Consider the following 12,987-nt stretch of genomic DNA (forward strand, 5'->3'; position numbering starts at 1 on the left):
TTGTGTTGTTTGAAGTTTTTTTTCCTTTATTGGTGATCATGAAATATGATCACTACTTTAAAATATGTAGCTCCTGCATCAGAAGGGACACTATAGCTTTGTCTGTGTCATTTCTGTTTGGGTAGAGCAAGGCCTGGTCTGATTCCTCTTGCAAGCAGAGGAAAACTCCATTGACCACAGCAGGAGCTAGAGTTGCTGCAGAAAGAGGAGTTACTTCATGTGCTTAATGAGATGATGTTTCTCTAAAACTGGAAGTGGGAGCTCTGGTGTCTTACGAGAATGAAGTTGCAACCTGTATGAAAGACTTTGTTTCTAACTGCCCCCTTGCTTTCTTAGCTTATGAATTCTTATCACACTGTATGCCATACAGCAGTGATAGATTGGGGTTTTATATATATAAATGTATATATATATAAATACACAGAGACTTCAGTATTATGTGTTTGGACGTCATGTATAGTGATAGATTGGGGTTTTATAAATATAAATATATATATATATATATATATATACACAGAGACTTCAGTATTATGTGTTTGGACGTCATGTACCCAGACACAATTATGTATTTAAAAAAAGATAAACCATCCAGATAAACATGTAGAGGTATGAGTGCATATAAGAAGATGACAGAGGGCTCTCCTCTTATCATTAAAGTTTTGCTATAGAGTACAGTAAGTGAGTACATGCCTCCTGTTATAATTATTCTCCAGTCTCAAGGGGAAGTTTTGTATCTTACGTCTGCAGTATGAAACTGATCTCACAAATACTCAGCCCAGAAGTGTTCATTTAATCTTGGAAGTAGTCCCACTGAATTTAATGAGCCCTTAGATGGTAAATTCTTTGGGGCTCTTATTTTCCTTTGTGCCTTATTCAATGGTAAGAACAATCTCCATTAGCTTTTACATTAGCTTCTACTGTTACTTACAGCAAAATGCTTTTAGGTTTTGGCTTGAAAATGTTAATTGAAACACAGGCACAAAAACTCTGAGGCAAAACACAATTAAATTAGAATTATTCCAAAATCACATTTAAGGAATTTGAGTTGCCTTTCTGAAATTTCAAAAGCTATGTTTTTGAGTGCTGCTCCAGGCCTCATCTCATTTTTGCAATCGTTGTGGCTTTTGAGAGAGGAAGGATTGTAGACCTTGGATGGTAAGGTTCCAAGCTACTGATGAATGTTGATAGTCAAGGTAACTTTGGCTTCTCTTCAGCTGGGTGTAAGTGTAGAAGATCCCAGCTTTTGTTAACTCTGATGCTGGCAGCCAAAGATATCTGCTTTTACCCATCAGAGTCCTTTGAACTCCATTCCAGCTAACAACATTCTTCCAAGTGACTGCACCGGCCCTGGATGAGCCTTCTTCTCTTCCTGCTTCCCACATAACATGCATAAAATAAGTTTTCTGCAGGTTGGGTTGGCTCAGTAGAATTGCTGTGGTCTGACAATATATTTATTAATAGGCTGTATGTAAAGCACAAGCTCATTCTAGATAATTGACACCTCATTTTTTTTTCTTCACAGATGGTTTCAATCATTACTTTCAGAGCAGGGGGTAATTTAACCTTGCCAGCAGAGAATTCCTAAAACTTTGCAAGTTTATAAACTTTCTAAGCTTTTTCATACAGTTAGAGCAGCATTTCTATGCTAGCAGTGAAACTATGTCCCACACTGACCAGAGCTCGGTTATGAGGCTGCAGTGCATGAGCATATTCCTTTAGGACAATGCTTTGGAAGAATTAATGGGAAATTGTGCATGGTTTCTTAGGTATTTTTATCTTGAGTGTTACTCTGCTAGCATCTGTTCTCTTCTGAGAAAAGAGTGGAGTAGGAAATGGGAGGAAGAGAGAGCAGTAATAAATACAAATATAGGCAATAAAGCCATTATGTTATGAGAAAATTAGGTGAGATTATTTGATTTGTGTATTGGTTTTTACTTTAAATCTGTATTTGAAAGGCACATTATTTACTGCATTGGTTTTCATGTTAAAACTGGTATTCTGGCTCAGCAGTACTGTCAAGAAGTACAATATGTCCCACCTCATTAAGTACTATATTTTTTCCTCTCCATCTGTCTAGAACAGCAGGAAAACTTGTTTTCAAACAGAAAAATAATCAGTTATGTCCATTTCCATTCTTTACCTCTGTATTTGCGTATGTCCAAAAATTTGTTTGGATTTGAATAGGGAAGTGTGTCTAGAACAACCATCCTAATAAAGGCAGTAGTCAGAAGACCAGGGTGTGTTGTTTGGTAGCAAAGTGAGCAACTATGAGAGCCCAAACAAAACAAAAAAAAAATAGAGTCACAGACTGGTTTGGGTTGGAAGAGATCTTAAAGATGAGCTAGTTCCAGCCCCTGTGCCATGGGCAGAGACACCTTCCACTAGAGCAGGTTGCTTCTGCTGGACACATGAGGGAAGGCAGATCTGCCCATTTAATAAAAATAAAAACTCTGGTTGACTGACAGCATAGAAAAAAGAAATTTAGAAAGAGAGGTACTTCCTGCTCTGTTTGAATACTGGGAATGACCAGGAATTCATTGCTGTTTGGATATTAGAAGCAGCACGGCACTTGTGACTAAAAATCGTGTTTTGCATGGAAGCAAATAACTGTGCCGCATACAGGAGAATGTCCTGGAGGTTTTTTGATTCATTACAGACAGTACTGTTCAGCTTAAGGGCCTGATCCACTATAACCGAAGGGTAATACTGGCCACTTGCTTAGCTGGTAGACAGCAGCAAGCTGCCAGGCTGGCTTTACTACTGGAACTATGAGAAAAACAGCTCCAAAAGCCATGAAGAAAAGGCAATAGCAAAAATATCAAAACACTGCCTATATTTTCAGATAATTGCTTTCATCACCATTCAGCTTTTGGGAATTCCAGTCTTCTTCAGGTTAAAGTGATTTTCCTCATGAGACTCCTATCTGTGCTATCTCCTTATTCTCTGCAGCAGCCACTCACAGGTCCTGCAAGAAATCAATTTTAAGACTGTATTGTCTTTCTAAGGAATACTTCCAAAGACTGAATGAGGGGCTCTGATTAAACCTTTTGCTTTCAGAGGCCTCAGATCATCCTGATAATGTTCATCTAGTTAGAGTAGTGATACTGAATGAGCAAAACAGTGTTAACTTCAAAAGGTCACTCCTTTGCAAAGTCAGGGAGAGTAGCCATGGGCAGAATTTGGCTGCAGATGAGGCTGAAGTCCTACATCAAAGGTTGGGTAGAAAATAGTATTTTGCATCTGCGGTAATACCAGAGGATGTGTAACTGTGTGAAAGAGTATTGTTTGCAAGAAAAAAAAGTAATTTTTAAGAAGTAAATAAATACAGGTTTAGAAAATGGCAAATAGACTAGAATAATTTATTCTCTCAATCCTAAAATATTTACATCCTTTGTTCTGTTGTAGACACAAAAGGTAAGAGACCCCAGTGAGTTAACAAAAGAAATAAGCAGGCAAATCAATTTCAGACAAGAGACATCAGTTACAAATTTGCACTGGGTGATGTTTAACAGTCCGAGAGTAATGAAAGGAATTTTCAGGAAAAATAATTTACGTGTTCTGGGATATGCATGTGCTGAGGATGATGTCATACCCTGAAAGAATAACTGTGCAGATCATAAATAGTCTTTCAGCTGGAGATTTAACACTTACATTTCAAGACGGGAGTGTGTTCTAGAAGAAAATGGTTTTCTCTTTATCCAAAGAAGGATACTTAAAATCATAAAGTAAGTTTTATTGTTAAAACTCTGCTACACAGTGATACATTGTAATGAAAAGTGAGATGCATGTAATAAAATAGAAGCATGACTTAATAATGGAACCCAGGAATGGGAGGCAGGGTGAGACCTTGAATCCTTTTGGCACTATGTCATTGACTTGCTTTGCAGCCTGAGGCAAGACCCCAGTTTGCCTCCCAAGAAGCAGGGAGGGAGGTCGCAGGGTTGCACCGTGCATTACAGGGTCACGGCAGTGTAGTTAGGATTCAGTGTGGTGTCTCCTGGCCTTGGTGCAAGTGTAGCTGTCTGTCTAAAAGGAACGGGACTGAGGCAGCTACATCTGCAAAAGCTGTGAGAACCGCAGGTTAAAAGCATGGGGGATGTGCATGTTTACTCACCTAGCACATGCACTGACCAGTGCCAATGCTTCAATATTTAATAAAACTCAGATCTGGTGAGCAGCAAAAAGCTAGACTTTCTTTAGATGCAGGGTTGCAACTTTAAAACCGTACTTTAAAAATTATAAAATTGTGCTTACTCCTGGCTCTGATGGTTAGTACAGGAATTAGTACAGGACAATTGGAATGCAGTTAATAACCCTGAGCAGGTGCTATTTTACCTTCCATGGCCACAGCCTATGCTGCATCATTCTGTTGACTGCATCAGACTGACAAGTTCACACAAAGGCTGTTGGATTTTCAAATGGTTCAAAAAGGTCATATTCCTGCACTGTCTTTGACTTTCTTCCATTGTCTCTTTTCCATAGCAAGCTTCACTATCCCACTGGGACTTGTGGTATTTGGGCATCGTATTAAGCACTTTATCTAAGCTCTCTGGAAATACCTACTTACTGAGCTGTATTCACACACATCTGCTACTCGCTTATTATACTGGAAAGCTCATAGACTTTTCCCTCTTGCATTATGAGAAGCTGTCTCAGAAATGGCACTCTGGAGAGTTAAACCTTTTTCTGGAAAAGACTGGAGGAAAAAACTATGAAAATAGATTAATATAGAATTAAATACATTAATGCTGCTCTGTTGGTTCTAGACTATATGCTCAATCTTTTTCTCCCCATTTCCTAAAAGTGTAGCTCATTGCTTGAACATGTTTGTTACATTTGAGGAAAGGATCTTTCTTGCTGTCCACCTCTAGGATTGCTGATATATAATTTTAATGTATGAGATATATAATTATTTAATATATAACTTCTGAAAATAATGTGGTTTATTTTTAATTTAGCATAATATTTACCTGGGTGGAAGATAGGAGAAGTTTCTGTGGCTGTATTGTGTAATAGGGATGAAAACATAGCCTTTCTCTTGGATTCACAAGTTTAGTCTCCAGGTGGAACTGTTTGCATCATGAAAAGGATGAGTTAAAAAATGCAGGCAAGGCACAAGGTTTTTGCCTGCCTTCCGTTCTTCCACAGGGGAAGAAGTACATCAGGCAAACCTCCCTTATTTTGCCTGTGCCAAGCACTGCTGTTTTGGCTGTGGCAGCTGCTGTAGCTCTAAGGCTGAAGCAGCAGCTGCCAAGTACTGCCTTGAGGTGCTGGATTTTTTTTTTCTCTAATCCCTCCATGCTGGGCTTGTGCTCAGCCACAGTGCACTCTGTTCCTGTACAGGATTTAAGAATTGGGCAGTAAGCATTAAAATAGCTCCAGGTGGAGGGATTTTCATCCACCTTGTCTAAAATCAGTGCAAGCCTGGAAGAGAGGCAGTGAGCACTAAGATCAAAGATCATTGCTACACAGCGAGACAGAAGGAAATATGTTAGAATGCCCTTATCACTTAAACATATCCTGAGCCATATATTTTATACTTGTATATACCTTGATATTGTGGAGTAGGAAGATTTAATAAGGACCGAGCAGTAAAAAATTAGACATCTTCCTAATTCTTGAAAATTGATAGCAAGGAAATCTGAGTGATGGGTTATTTCTTGGTTATACAGAAAAACATCTTTATACTTTGGATAAATTATTTGACCCACATTGATATCATCCACTGTTTCCAGAAATCAACCCCCTAGGGAAGGTATGTGAATTCCCATGGTCTAGGAATGATCCTAATGGAGAAACTGAATTATGACATGGAGGTGATATTTGCCTTTTGCTTTTGCCAGCAGCTTGCTTGTCTACAAAGTTCACCTGCAGTAATTGCATATTGTTAGTACATTTCAATTAGGCGTGTAGTTCAGGAGAGACCTAACTAAGGATCATCCTCAGGGTTATTGCCTCTGCAGGCTCCTACAAGTTGTAGAAAACAAGTGAACAGCAAATCGCCTTTGTGTTGAAAAGAGGAAGGAAACCCAAGTTCTGCTGGAAGCCGGGGAAGTGTCACCATGTCATGTTTGTAGTGGCCTTAATTTTTTCCAGGGTATTCATTTTGGGAGATGTCAGAGATGATACAAAGTTAGACACACCTTTGGTCTGTCCCAAACCATCCATTGGTGCACGTGTAGCTCACTTGCAATGCCATTTAGGTAAATGGTAAATGTAATAAAATTATTGAATTGCTGTGGGTATTAATCATTGTAAAAACCCAGATGAGACATCAAACTGGAATCTAGATTAGGGGTGGAGTGCTTTACTGAAAATAACATGTTGGAATGCTACTCAATGCACACTTTAGGAATACCAGACTAATGGAAGACGTACCAAATACATCTTAAGGGCTTATTCTACCTGAAAATTGAGCGGTAAGTAGTGTATTTTTATCACAACAGTCCAGTTCTTTTATCTGCCAGTAATTTCTTCTGGTGCTTGTAACAAAAAAAAACCCAAACAAACAAACCAACAAACAAACAATGTTCCTGCTTTCTTCTGCTGCTTGTGCTTAACAAGCCATATATATAACAAATAGTGTTTTTCTAACACAACTGTTTATTAAGTTCCAATCATTGCCTTCACTAGAAAGCTGCTGAAGGCAAATGGACTATTCAGTTGTCACCAAAGGCATAGTTTAATGATGCAGTGTATCTCTACAGTGATGAATTCAGCCTTTTTATTCTGCTTAATCTATGATGTGTGAAGCAGACGGTAACTTCGCCTTGCAGACCTGTCTGTGGGAAGCCCATTTCCTCTCCTTTGCTCTTCTGTATGTGATAAACACAGACTGTTTATTGAAGGAGCCATTGATGTACAAAGTTGAAGCCTCAGGTACTGCTTTTACAGTCCCTTTTCAGAAGGTACCTTCTTCAAGCAATTGGTTTCCAAGTGGCCTCAAGTATTCCCTACAAAATTGCCTTTTTTCACTTTTGGCAAAAAAATTATACTGCTGACCCGCTGTGTGAACAGCGATGGTAAATAGTGAAGGATAGATAGAAGCATTTGGGTGAGAAATCTGTGACAGGCTTTTATGTGAAAACATTTAGTATCTGCTCTCACTTTAATAGCTTATTATTTTTAAGTCAGTGACAAAAACATCCTGCTGAAATAGGAACACTGGGATCCCATCTGCAGGGAGAGCTGATGGTGTTAGACAGAACTTACTATCCTCTAGACGAGGCAGTGTATCAGGCAAACTTGTTAGTTGCTAGTTTTACGGTTGTTTTTTAAGGCTGCTCCTGAAAAGCTTTAGCCAGGCTTATGAACTTTCAAATGGCTGCATAAAATTATATCTTGTCTTTGTTTATCCATAACATAAAGTTATTGCAGTAAAAAATAAAATAGAGACTTCATCTTTTAGAAGTTTACTATACCTTTATGTTGCCCCCAGGCTGCCTCTATTTTTCTTGGGAGAAAGCACATTCATATTTCTTCCAGAATGGGACCACTTTGTATAGGCTGGAGCTGTTTGTGATAAATCTTCAGTCCTTTTGGTCGTATGTGTATTTGAATGAAACCTAATAGGTTTTTTTTTTTGTCTTTTGAACATCCACATTTTGTAGCTGTGGATCAAATGTTTTGTAATATATTGAAACTGCTGTGACAGAAATGTCCTAGAAAAACAGGACTCACCTTTTTTTTCCTGTTACAGAACTTAAAAATAAGTATCAAAACAACTTATTACATATGGAATAACAACAGGCTATGTAAAAGTGATGAATATGTTCCAGATGGAAATGGAAACACTTTTATACCTTTTAATAATGTTGTGAAAACCTTTTAATAATGTTATGAAAACTGGTATTTACATTCTTTGAATTGTTTATATCTAGAAGCAGCCTCCTACTTTGGCAAACTTGGTTTAAATCCTCTTGGACATCTGACAACCAACTGATAAATATACCAGTATGCTCTGATGTTATCTTACCTGAAAGCTCGTTTTCATCACAGGACGGGTTTTTTTTAGAAGGGATCACAGTGAGTCTGGTTTAACCTCCCTGCTCAAGCAGGGTCATTCTAGAGCACACAGCATGGGATTTTGTCTAGATAGTTCTTGAATATCTCCAGTAAGGAAGACTCCACAATCTCTATGGGCAACTTGTTCAGTAAGAGAGCTTAAAAAAAATAATTTAAGGACTGGGGTGTGAGAAACTATCCCCCAATGAGGAACTAACAGTCTGAAGATGTTATTCTCTGGTGGTTTCCTCCAGTAGGCCCAATAGGACAGGTATAGTATCAGTCAAGATGAGTTTTAGGGATATTGAAAAAAAAATTCAAAAGTCACCACCAGTATGCTCTTTTATCAAAAGTTTTCCTTAATGATTCATGGTCTCCTGCAACTCCTGACCCTTCCGTGGTACAATATTGCCACGTAGACATCAGGAGTGCCATGTGGCTGCTATGCAGCTTGCACATGATGCCAAACAATTTGATAATTATTAGGTGGTCAATCCCACATGGTATCTTTAGGGCTAGGCTTACTCAGTCCAGTTTTGCAGGTCCAGTCTCACTGTTCTTCTGTCCTTAATTTTCTCCTCACATAGAGGACAGTATCCTAGTTCCAGTCCAGTATAGGGAAAGAATTCTGTGCAGGAGACCTGTTCTCTTTCTAGTCCTTCCCAGCAAAGGAGCAAAGCAGACAAGGGCTGTGCACTCTTGGGCTCAGGGAGCATTCACGGGAAGTGAGAGTGCTGGGACCTTTGTACTCCTCACCTTGGGAGGTGAGGCAGTGTTCTTACCCTCCCTCTGGGTGTCAGCACAGATCCCAGCTGTTCCCTCCTTCCATCCTTAAAAATCGAGTGAGATCAGATCCAGGTGGGAGGTAGGACTTGGTTCATGAAATACAGACAAGTTCTTGTGGTGCTCTCTCTTTCTTTTTGCCATTTGCCCCAAAGAATGTTTTAATTGATATCAAGAAAAATCCACTCAGTACAGTGTCAGTCCTTTTGGAGCAAATCAATGATCGGAGTGAGGAGTACAGAGATTACCTCCTCCTGTTTGGTTTTGAGCAAAGGAGATTTACCCACCTTTATTCACTGCATGTCATGGGAACAAATGGAGGGCATAAAGCACTTTGTTCTTGCTCAGGCTCAAGGGAAAAAAAAAAAAAAAGAAAAAAGATTACATTTAGAAGACAGGAGCCTGGGATTCTGGAGTAGAAGCCGTGTTTCACTGCCTCTCAGATGGTACTCCATTTCAGGAAAAGTGGTGAAAGGACATCTATTGGCAAATTGCCCTTTTTTGGGTTATTGAAAGCAGCAAGTTGAAAAACAGAGGAGATGAGGATGTGTGGGATCCCAACTGACCATAAGAAATCAGATTGCACTCTTTAAAAGAAAACTGATTACCAGACATATTAAACTTTAATCTTATTTGCAGTTTGTAGCCCCAAAGAGAATGCTTTGTTGGAGACCTTCCAAGAAAAGCTATTTCAGACAGCTTGTAAAGCAAAGACAATGCAATAGAAAAATAATGCAAATATAGTTCAACTTTTGCTATAATGAAGTTAATTTATGACAACCTTTGTAACAACCTCAACAAAAAATGCCAATATCCTCATTGGTAATTAGCTCCGGCAAGACAAACAGTTCCCCAAATTTGATGTGAAGACAGTATTTACATATTTCTTCCTTTTGACAAAGTAGACTGTATCTGGCACATAAGTATACATTTTATTTCTAAGGTTTCTAAGCCCCATCTAAAATGAGTGTGAAATGACCTCCACTAAGGTACTGCCTGTTTGCCTTCACTTTAAATGGGATGCTGCCTCAGATGCAACAAAGTGCCAAACCCTGGCACTGTAACCTCCTTCAGCTAGGTAGTATTTTAATCCCAGTTCTGTGAGGATTCTTTGGAAAGGCTACTCCTGGCTGTTGTCCTCAGGACACTAAGTCATGCTAGTGATGTGAATTATAGTTACATGTGCCTTGCCTGTGGGGTCTGGTCACTGATGCTTCCCTTTACCTTGTACATAGCCTGAACTTCAGCTCCTCGTCTGGCAGCTTTGGCATTGTCATGGTCAATTCACGCCCCTGCAGCTGTAGGTGGGCTGCAGACACAGCATAGAGACATGTGCAGGGAACTGTGCTCATCTATGCCTGATGTAGTACAAATTACACAGGGCGGGGAGGAGCTCTCCTCCTCTACTGTTTTCCTTAGACCTGGTATTTTGTGGAGTTCTGAGCATATCAGAGAGTGGTGCAGCTTGGGCAAACATGTAACCAGTGTAAGAAAAAGTACTGAAAGTTATTTCTTGCTTCCCTCCAGGCAATTCTGCAGTATGTTAGAGGAATTTGAGTCTCATGAAATCAAAAGGCTAGCACTGACTATAATTACAAACCATCACAAAGATTTTAAAAAGTATTTATTCGTTCTCATGACTTAAAGATGTACACGTTGTAAAAGATCCCTCCAATAATAATTTTACAAAGTTGATTTAGAAGTGCTCCACAATCCATAAACCTGAATCTCAGTATAATTCTCTAAATACAACTGCTATAAACATAGCCCTTAAATTATAGACTACATTTTTGAATGCTCACTTAATCCAAAATTACATCTTTTTATTTACAGAGTTTAGTGAATTCATGTCACTTCTTAAAGTGTCTGGCTGTATCTAGACATCTCACATTGACTTCTTCTTTTCATGAAATTAATAACCTTTTTGCTAAGCGAGTTTCCTGGACTTGGCAGCAATGCAATAGAATAGTTAATTGAGGTGTCATAAAGACATTCCACCAGAGGAACTTGGGATACATCCTATGGCACCATCAATCATAACAGAACAAGTGTTAATCTGCTTGCATACAATAGATCATTAAATAAATAGTGTGAATTTAGAACACTTTTTTTTTAATAGAAAAGCCTGACACTTCTTGTATTAGCTGTCTGTGTATAAGCACTCACGTATTTAGTGCCCAGCCTATAAATGCTAAAGGAAAGCAGCTCGACAGCTCCTGTGTGCATTACTCATGTGTCTCACAGGGAAGCTACCTGTCAGTGCACACACTCCCTGGTGGATGTATCAGCTGAGCAATTACATAAAGCTCAAACATTTAGGTTGTTTAAGCACACAAGGAATCCCATTCAGCTCACTGAGGGTGAACATATGTGAGAGCCCTCCACTGAGCAAAGAATGCCTCCTTGTTTTACTGTTTATGCATTGGCTAACTTGGTATTTTCACAGGAATATTTACTCTGTCACCTGACTACACCTTCAGGCATTTTCCAAAATGTTTGGGTTTTTGTTTTTGGTTGTTTTTTTTTTTTTTTCAAACTGTTTCAGTCAATATTAGTCAAATCCTCTTTTAGTCGAATTCTCAGTGCACCATGGTCTTCTCAGGAATCCATCCTGCACTTTTGACTCTTCCCCAGTGAGGGGAGAAAAGGCAGATGGAATTCAAATGCAACCACCGTGCTGCTGCCTGCACTGTACTGCTTAAAGAGGCTGGGCCTGAAATAGCTTCAAAATATACATCAAAATATGTGGAGAAACAGAGTCCTGTATGCTACCTCACAAACTGAATGCTCATCCTCAATAAATCTATATGGGTACATGAGGATTCTGAAGAAAAAGCATCCCAAATGAATGGCTGGAAAACCTAAGTGCCTTTAAAAAGGTCTAAGTTACTTTGGAGGACAGCAAGGGCAAGTAGCACAATAAAAATTAATTCTTATGGTTAAATAAAATAAAAACACCACAACTTCAAGTTTGTTGTGGATAAAGGGCTAGAACCAGTCAGTGACCAAACTGAAAGGTCTTTAAAGGGAGAAATAAATGGATGCACCAGCAGTATCCCCCTAAAAATGATGAGGCATCGGTACAGTATGTGTTCAGCATTCACCTAACTTTGCACACTTTTTTTCCTTTCCCTGTTTAAGTTCTATTTTGAATATAGAGTTTCTGCCAAGAAACTTGTTAAAAATGTTTATAATGAGCACAGCATGATTTTTTGATTCTGTAAACAAATACCTCTTTAAAGTTATATATCATTTCAGAGACTTAGGATTCACTTGTCAAGGAAACCCAACGTTTTCTTCACTGAAACTTTGTGAGTTAGGCTTTCTAAAGGGGACATACAAACTTTGATCTATAAACTTTAAAAAACTGAATTTAAGATTAGGGAGAAGATAAAATACTTCACAGAATTCAGGTGTCAGAATATATCTTGTTGTGTGTGTATGAAGTAATTTTCTAGTTGCATGGAATAATCTTAGAACGCAAACCTAGTCCTAGGGCACACTTGTAACATTTAACATACTTCCTTGCCCAGGGGCCACTGCTAAGAAGAGGCTTGTTGCAGCCTAATGATCCAATGCAACATTTGTTTCAGCTATTCGTCCCAACATCGCTGCCGGGGCACCACGTTGACAGCTCACAAACTATGCCAAAGCCGTGGCCCAGCAAGGAGCTGGGAGCTGCTGCTCCCCCCCACCACGAGGCACAGGCAAGACGAGCCGCTGCCACGCGGTTCCCGCTCACCCTCGCCGACCAGACCTACTTTAAAAGCGCACATGAAGCGCGGGTGCAGCAGGTGCCAGCGCAGCAGGGATGACACAGGAAAACACCACACCTGCTCGCCGCTGCAAAGCCTGGACGCCGCGGAGAGCCGCCACCCGGCTGGCAGCCACGCACCCGCGGGGCCGCGCTCGGAGCGCCGCACGGCCCCCCAGCCAGGGACCCCGGTGTCCTTACGTGTTGCACCAGAACCCGCCAAAGCCGGCAGCCGCCCTCGCCCGGGGCAGGCGGGCACCGAGGGCACCGGCGCCCGCCGGTTTTGCTGCACCGGGCTGGGCGGCGGTTCCCGCCCGCGCCGGGCACCCGCACGCCCGCGACAGCGACCCCCGCCCCGGGCACCGACATCCCCGCCACGGCGACCCCCGCACATCCGGGGCAGCGGCGGGGCGGAGCGGGGCCGAGCGGGGCGGTCGCCGCCCCTT

This window comes from Passer montanus, unplaced genomic scaffold (genome assembly GCF_014805655.1).
Source record: "Passer montanus isolate IOZ18808 unplaced genomic scaffold, ASM1480565v1 scaffold129, whole genome shotgun sequence".
Taxonomy (NCBI): Eukaryota; Metazoa; Chordata; class Aves; order Passeriformes; family Passeridae; genus Passer; species Passer montanus.